The sequence below is a fragment of the Panthera tigris genome, chromosome A3 (genome assembly GCF_018350195.1).
Source record: "Panthera tigris isolate Pti1 chromosome A3, P.tigris_Pti1_mat1.1, whole genome shotgun sequence".
Classification (NCBI taxonomy): Eukaryota; Metazoa; Chordata; class Mammalia; order Carnivora; family Felidae; genus Panthera; species Panthera tigris.
In genome coordinates this window covers 14,643,732-14,652,232 of record NC_056662.1, presented here as the reverse complement: position 1 = coordinate 14,652,232, position 8,501 = coordinate 14,643,732, and positions in this window count along the sequence as shown.

The window sequence follows — 8,501 nt, the reverse complement described above, 5'->3', positions numbered from 1 at the left end:
GATACACTCTCCAGATGACGTTAGGCCTTCAGGGGTGACCCCTGAGGTTGCTGGCTTGGGTGCGAGGCAGAGGCATTGGGGGAGATGGGTGGGGGGGCCGGGGGAAGAAAGAGAGGAGCCAGTTTGTGAGGGAAGATGCTACACCCACAAAAAAGGTGTGAGGTTCTGGGGACCACCCAAGTGGAGGTGCCAACCAGACAGCTGAAAACGTGGGTCTGGGATCCAGAGAAGAAGCGAGAGGTAGCAGCAAGTGATTTGGGTGTTATGCCCACAAAGACACCGCCCGATGGCGGCTGAGATGGCTAGAGACCAGGCTGAGAAGTGAGAAACGGCCCAGGTCAGCCCCAAGATCTCAAGGGTGGCAGGAGAAGAAAACAGGGCGTCAGCATGATCGCAGTAAGTTAGCTTCGCGGTAAGTAAAATAACGTACAAACATATGTGCTGGAGTGTGAACGAAACAAAACATATTTCTAGAAGGAATTAGGAGAAAGTGGGAACAGGGTTTACCCCTGGAGAGCAGCTGGGAGGGGGGAGCTCTCATCCTACACATGTTCCGAGACATGCGATACATGGGCCGCATCTATTTCTTAAAAATACCGATGGGGATCGAATAAGCCATTGGTGAGAGTTAAAGTCACTTTTGCAAGTTTTGTCTCTACAGACTCCTCTGTATTTTTTTTTTTTTTTTTTTTTTGCTTAATGATAAAGGTTTTTAACAAATGAAGAGGCAGGTGGAGGAAATGGTGGCAAAGGTGACTCAAAGGAGCCACCAAGAGAGGCGGGGAGAACGCCTGGACAGAGTGGGGCCGGGAGATGAGGGGAGGGAGATTTTAGAGGACCCTGCGGCTCATGTCCCAGTTCGTAAGAGGCCCAGCGCAGTAAAGCGATCCGGGCTGTGGCACAGTATAGCCTGGAGGCCAGGGGCCCTGTGGGAGGTGTAAGATTATCGTGGCTGGAGGGGGAAGTGAGACAGACAGGCTGCGGAAGGAGGGATGGACGAAGGGTCAGAGAGGGGCAGGTGGGGAGGCCTGTGTGGTGAGGGAGGAGCTCTCAAAGGAGGGAGTATGGAGGCTGTTCCGTGCTGTGTGGATGGGCCCAGGGGGCTGGAGAGGGGGTACCCAAGACTGAGGGTAGACACAGGAGGAAGGGGTCTGGAGCCCTGGCAGAGGACCCGCGGAGGGGAGGGCAGAGCTGGGAGCTGAAGTCAAGCCTCAGCGAGCTGGGGCCACCCCTCCTGTTCCTTCCCATTTGGTTGTGGCTTTGGGGGGACAATGCCTGGCTTACTTTTCATGGTGACCACCAAGCCAGGCTTCCGGGCCCCTTTGGTCAACTTCTTGGGCCACTGGACAAGGCGGCCTCCTGACGGTGCTTGTCCCCTGGCTTGCGGCGTGACATTCAGTGAATCCTGCCCACCCCCCCCCACTGGGCCTCAGTTTCTCCTTAAAGGCCAGTCCCACCCCAGGATCCAAGGACTGCATGGTCCAGTGTGCCCGCCAGTCTCTGCCCCGACATCTGCGTGAAGGAAACATCACGAGGGGCAAGGTGGTTCACCAAGGCGATAACAGGAGCCTCCCGGCCCAGAGAGACCCTGGACACGTCTCATAGCACCAGAAGACGCCTGCCACTTCGAATTTTGTGGGTTCTGGCTTCTGGGTCCGGCACGGTCCAGTTTGTTTTTCCAGAAATCCCTGCCCTAAACCCCCATGAGGGAGAGACCACTGCTGAGGCAGGGGGCGTGCTGGGCTGAGGAAGGCCGCGTCCCGGTCCACAGTCTGTCCCCACCCAGCTCCCTGGCCGTCAGTGAATCCCACAGGGTTCTGGATCTCAGCCTTCTCATCTGAGAAGCGGACATGATCATCGCTCCCACCCGGTTTTATTTCAGGAGTTAAAGGAGGCGATGCACATGACGATCCTAGAACAACACCGCACAACTCAGTATCTGATAACTATTATCCTGAAAAAGCCGCACCCCCATCTATGAAAACTGAAAATATATGAAACCCATGACCCAGAAGAAGAGCAGCATGTACTCCAGGAGATGGGTGCATAGTCACCAGAGCCATCAGGGAAAAAGGGAGAACATTCTACGTGTCTCTTGGTAAGGGAGTGGACAAAGAAAAATGGAGTATATTCATGCAAGAGAACGCAGCCACTTAAACGGAATGAACCGGAGTTATATGTATCAACATTGATAGCTTTCAAAAACATTGTTGGAGAGAAAAAAGCAGGTGGCAGAGTACAGATGATACATCGAGTATAAATCCATTTACATTAAAAAATACAAAACAATGCTACTTATTTTCTGTGGGTGCATATCGTGTATACCACGTATAAAAACAGGACACAGTACTATATATCAAGCTCATCACTGGAGGGACCCCCGAGGAGGGGGGAAGGAGACCAGATTGGACGTGGTGGCAAAGGGGGGTCCCCAGCCTCGTCGGCAGGGTCCTGATTTCTCAGAGAACGGGTTCGTGGATTTCTTATAAAATTAAAATTAATTTTTGAAAAGAAATTAACTTAAAAAAAACCCCTGCCTGCCTGTTTCACTAAATTCTTTGGAGGATCAAATTATATGTGCACAGAGAACGTGTAATTCATTTCCCAGTTGACGGAGCGTTGTTTGAGCCACGTGACCTTCCTCTATCTTCTCAACGAGACTTGAGATGGATGGATTGTAATTTCTGTTCTGTTGAGGAGGAAACAGGGGCACGGGGAGGCGAGGCATCTGTCCCGGGTCACACATGTGGAGTGGGGCCAGAGCTGGGACTCAAGCCTGGGGCTGTCTGGCTCTGTCGGGTCCTGCTTTCTACTGCTTCAGGCTCTAGGGTGAAAATGCCTTTTCCACGGTCTCCAGGCCACTGTGGTCATCAGGATAATGATGGTGGGGGCACATCCCACTGCTAAGCTCTCTCTCAGGGCGAAATCCCTGTAGTCTCCAGGCAGAAGTCCTATTGTCCCACCTGAGCTGGCCCTAAGACCTCACCCACAAGTTTGGGAGGCAGGATGGTGCTAATGATAGGCCTTGGATATTGGCCTCAGAGAGACCTGGATTTGAACCCCGGCTCTGTTACTTACTAGCTGGCAACCTTGAGCAAGCCACTTCCTTGCCCTGCAAAACAATACTGAGTTTACAGGTTGCTGTGTGCGAAGCGTATGTAGTGAGCAAGCCACGAGTGTTCGTGCCTGCTCCTTCCTCCTTCCCACGGCTTTCTCGACTCTAAGCAGGGGCCTGACTCGCCCTGGAGTCCTGTGCCGGGCACAGTGCCCGATATAAGTAAGCGCCCAGGGAAGCTTGTGGCTTGGCTTCTTGTGGGCTTAGATTATCAGTGACAACAGGGAAAGCCACCACAATCTAACTGGTCCTCCTAAGCAAAGGTCTTCTCGACCCCAGCTGATTGCTGGGGTTAGACTACTGGGGCCGTTTTGAACTCTACCTTGAGGGCCACGGGGAGCCATGGAAGGTTTAATCAAGAGAGTGACGTGGTTAGACAGATCTCAGAAAGAAGACGCCGTGTGGAGTGTGGCTTTGGGACGGACAAGCCCAGAGGCAGGGACGCCTGTGACGAGGCTGTGGTGAAGAGTTCAGGTAACAGACTGAGCCCTGAGGTCCCTTTTCATCCTGTGAGATACCTAGGGACAGGGGGACGCCAGGAAAGAGTGGGTGGCTAGGCCAGATTTGGAAAGACGCTAGGATTTTATAGATTGAGATAAAACACGTGATGTATATGAGAACGTGCTTTGTGAACGTAAAAAAAAAAAAAAAATCACATACACCCTCCCTGATCTCATTGTCACGGTCACAGCCTTTCTTGGGCATACAGCATCCCTGCCCCTTTGTATTCAGGGAGCATCGACACAGGTCTCCAGCAAATTCCCAGCTCACCTGAATCACTTGGCAGAAACAAGTTTTTATGTCAACTCACAAAACCGACCCATGTAAGCCCGACAAACAGCGCGTTATTGCAAAAGCAGATAGCCAGCTGAGCGGAATGGTCAGCTTTCCTTTCTCCTGTTCGTCACAGACACGGCCGTTGACCGGCACCTGGCATATGCAGGATGATATCACGCGTGCCCGAAACTTCCAATTCGAGGGCAAAGCAGGGAGGGCAGGTGGGAATAGGACCAGCGTGGGGGAGGAGGGTTACCGCTTCTCGTACAACCAGCACCGGCCATCTCTCGGGTGCTTACTGTGTGCTGGGCACATGCACTAAGTCTTGTACCAAGCGCTGACACAGGTGCTGTTTTTATATATGCCTTTTCCAGATGGGGGGGACGCAGAGCGAGGCAACCACAGGATCTCCCCCAAATTCACGCCGCTGGGGCTCAGAGCTCGTGTAGCTCTGAGGTCTACTGCGACCGCTTGGTGTTTTCCCCGGGCTGGTGAATAGATGATTTTAATGGTGTCGCTTCATTGATTCTTTTAAAAAAGAATTCCCGCGTAGCTCCTCTATGCTTGGCGGTGAGGAAGGGGCCACGCAGGGGAAGGGTGCGGGCAGAGGTCGGGAGGCAGGGATGTGCGTGTGAGGTGCCCAACCCGCCCTGGACTTGCCGGGTTAGAGCCTGGCTGGGTGGGGAGGGGGGGGGGTGTTCTGTAAACAGTGGGCGGAGATGGGGGTGGGGCAGGAGAGCACGGAGGGAGCAGAGAAGGAGTCTCGCTTCCTTATTTATTACCTCTGGGCTCTCAGATGCCTGACTACCGGGCAGAAGTGACAAAATAAAAAGGGAAAGGAAAAAATGCCAGCTACAGCCAGAATAAAATCAGGGCAAATAGAATAAAACCTGACAGCCAAGTATAAATAAATATTCGTAAAAGAGTTAAAGGACAGATTAAAATAAAAACACCAAATGCAATTCTTACCCCTTGACAAATGCAGTGCGAATTGGGTTCTTTTAATCAAATGTTTGGCAGGTGTATGAATTATTTATAATTCAATATCGGGTGGTTAAATGGAAAATGGAAGATGTTCCCGTCGTCTTCTCGGAGCTTATCCGCCTCCCTCGGTGAGCTCTCTCGGGAAAGGGGGGGGTCGACCCTCCCCCACGCCGGGCACAGGCGGGGACCCCAGGGTCCCAGAGCCCTGCCTCTCTCTCTGGGCATCACCACTTGTCCACCTGCTCCCTGGTCACAAGCCTTCGTGAGGCTCAGGAGCTTGTTCTGGAAGGAGGCCCCTCAATTCAGGGCACAGGAGCGGAAGCAGCTGACCAGGGGTACGGGTGCCGGGAGTCCAGAGACCTGGGTTCTGGTCCCCACCTTCCACATACCCTGAGCGTGCTCTTGGCCAAGTCTTTGCCCCTCCCTGGGTCCTCCTCCCTCACATGAGCTTCTCCGTTGCCATCTTCTACTTTTCCGCCTCACATTTCAGTTCACCAAATGCATTCATTCCGACATATGGGCCTCGCCACACCCTTCTGTGGCAGGAAGCGTGATAACCGTGCCCATTTGATAGAACAGAAAACTGAGGCTCAGAGAGGTGCCTGGTCGTGCCTCTGGTCACACCGCGGGTATGAACTCGAGGTGACGTGGGAGCCCAGGTCTTCAGACTCTGCGTTCATTGGGAGTGTGATTCTGGGAGCAGGTGGAGGTCCGGAATCCGGGTAGAGTGCACAGGGCACGAGCACCATAATCAGACAGACTCAGGATCCAATTCCAGCTCGGAACTCACGGTCTGTGTGATGCGGGCACGTTACCTAACCTCTCTGGTCCTCCACTTCCTGCCCTGGACACCGCGCTAATGAGAATAGCTACCCTTGGGGCCAGAGTGAGGATTAAGAGTGGGTGGGGTCCCCTGGGCAGTGCCCGGCCTCGGGGAAAGCGGGACATCCCCTGTTACTATAGCTACAAGAAATGACGCTCGTTGTACAGATGAGGACACTGAGGCCCAAAGAAATAATGTGACTTCCCCAAAGTCATCCTGTGAATCAGTGATGGAGAACCTAGGGGTCTGGGAGCTTGCCAGGTCACGTGTCGCTGGCTCGTGGCCACACCTGCCCGAGGTTCCCACCTGCCCCCAGTGCTGAACTGGCTCCGTCCCCTCCTACCCCCGCGCCCAGGCCACTCTGCTCCTGTCTGTCCCAGCTCCCCACTTGTCTCTCTCTCTTTCACACACACACACACACACACACACGCCCTGTGGGTGAAAGCAGAGCGAGAAGAAAGCCCCCCCCCCCCCACGGCAAATGCTGCCTGACTTCCCTGAGCAGCCGATGAATGGGTCCAAGCAGCGAACAAACGGCTGTCGGAAAGGTGGGAGAATGAAGGTAATTAGTCCCCTTAATGCCGATTTCAGACTAATCTTTCACACTTAAGGAAATTGTTCCAATGATTTTCTTATTTTCAGGGGAGCTCGTTAAGTAAGAATTAGAAAAATAGATATGGTAGGAGATAAGAAAATGGATCTGGTAATGACAAGCTGCCTGAACACACCAAGAGGGGGCCAGGATGGAGTGACAGATCCAGGTCCCGTCCGGGGTGGGTGACAGCTGGATGTCCCCGGGCCCCTGGGCAGGACGGAGACCCCGGGAGCCTCGGCCTGGGGCCTCTCTGGAGTAGGTGCTCAGTGCATGCTGGTTGTAGCTGCTGTGTTTGGACCCAGCACATCTCCATCAGCCTCTGTGCTCCTAGGCCCTGGCGGGGGGCTCGGGGTCAGGGGGGCGCTCATCAGACAACTTTCCTGAACATCTGGAAAGACAGAGTCTTTGCCAGGATGCAGGGCCCACTGTGGGGAATTCAAACCTCAGCACCTTCTAGATCCTCTAGGGAAGCTAAGGAACATCCATTGATTGCCTGCTGTGTGCGAGTTGCTCTGCCCGGTGCTTTATCTCCATTTTCCGCACCCCCCCACCCCCGTAGCCCCAGGGGGTGGATTGGAGAGTGTGAGAGCCTCTCCATCTCCGTTGTATACACAAGACTCAGAGGCGGAGCCCAAGACGCTGGGACAGGTCCTACTGGTTGTTTTCGGGTGTTCTGTCCTGCCTGGTCAGTGCCTGTGCTGTTCCAGTCGTATCTAAAGACTGAGTATCGCCCTTAGTCCCGTGACTTGGCCAAGGCCACGGTGCTGTGAGTTCCAGTCTGCAGCTAGAGCCCCCGGCAGGCCCCACCGAGGCACACCCCACTTCTGCCCCTCTGCTTACTGAGTCCCAGTGGCGGGAGGTCAGAAGAGGAACACTTAGAGCCAGGAGAAACTGTGTCCCCTGTGGAAAAGGGCTGGCTTCCCCAGGTGAGAGAGTGGGAGGGGGGCCCACTGGAGGAGGAAGGATGTCCTGTGTCTGTCCTCCTGGAATGGGCACAGGCTATTTTTTCCCTCACTCCCCACTGCCACTCATGCCTGCCTTCTCATTTCTGCTTGGCTCTAGCTGCCCCCCTGACCTGTCTCTAGCTTTCCCGTCTCTCCAAATCCCCCAGAGCCTCCCCGGACTCCAGCTCGATTGCTCCTGGCCTTCATCCCCGACAGCCTCAGCTTTCTCCCTTACCTTTGAGCCTAGAAGGGACCCAGCGGTCCTACTTTTGACTGCAGTGCCTTCTGGGAGGCTTAACCTTGCATATCCAGTGACCTGCGTGTGGCCCGGGTCAGCGCCGTCAGCGAAAACCGCCTGGTGATTGGCTCTGGCCAGAACTGCTCTTTAACAGGCCAGGTGGGAGGCTATGACTTTGTGAAAATGTCAGTATGACATTTCTCCTCTGGTCATGGGTGAGGTCGTGCATTCAAGTCTCATCTCTCCTCTGTACCTCCAATCACAAGGTAAACCTCCACTGTTCGGCATTTGTGCCTCGTTGGAGGGAGCTCCTAGGGCAGAGGTTGTCAAGCAGGAGGGATTTTGCCCACCCCCCACCCCCACCCCCCGAGGACATTTGCAATGTCTGGAGACATTTTTAAAAAATGTTTTAAGGTTTATTATTCATTTTGGAGAGACAGAGACTGAGCGTGAGCGGGGGAGGGGCAGAGAGAGAGGGAGACACAGAATCCGAAGAAGGCTCCAGGCTCCGGGCTGTCAGCACAGAGCCCGACGCAGGGCTCGAACTCACGGACCGTGAGATCACGACCTGAGATCATGACCTGAGCCGAAGTCGGATGCTCAACTGACTGAGCCACCCAGGTGCCCCTGGAGACTTTTCTGATGGTCCAACTAGGGTGATGTTACCAGCATCTGGTGGGGGGAGGCCAGGGATGCTGCTAAACAGTCTACGGTACACGGGACGGCCCCACAACAGAGTCACCCGACCCAAGATGTCAACGGTGCCAAGCTTGAGAAACTCCTCTGCAGAGTCCTTAGATCCAATGTCCCCATTACGGAAACTACCTACGAGGTAAGGGTGGGACCCAGCTCTTCTGACCACGTCTGTCCATGGGACTGGATGGTACAAAGGCCAGTGACCCTCCAAGTCAAAGATTCGGGGCCCTGACACTTCTTGTTTTCAATCCCACAAACGTATATTGCGCGCTTATTATGTGCCAGGCATCGTGCAAGGTGCTGGCTGTTCAGCAGTGGACAAAATGGAT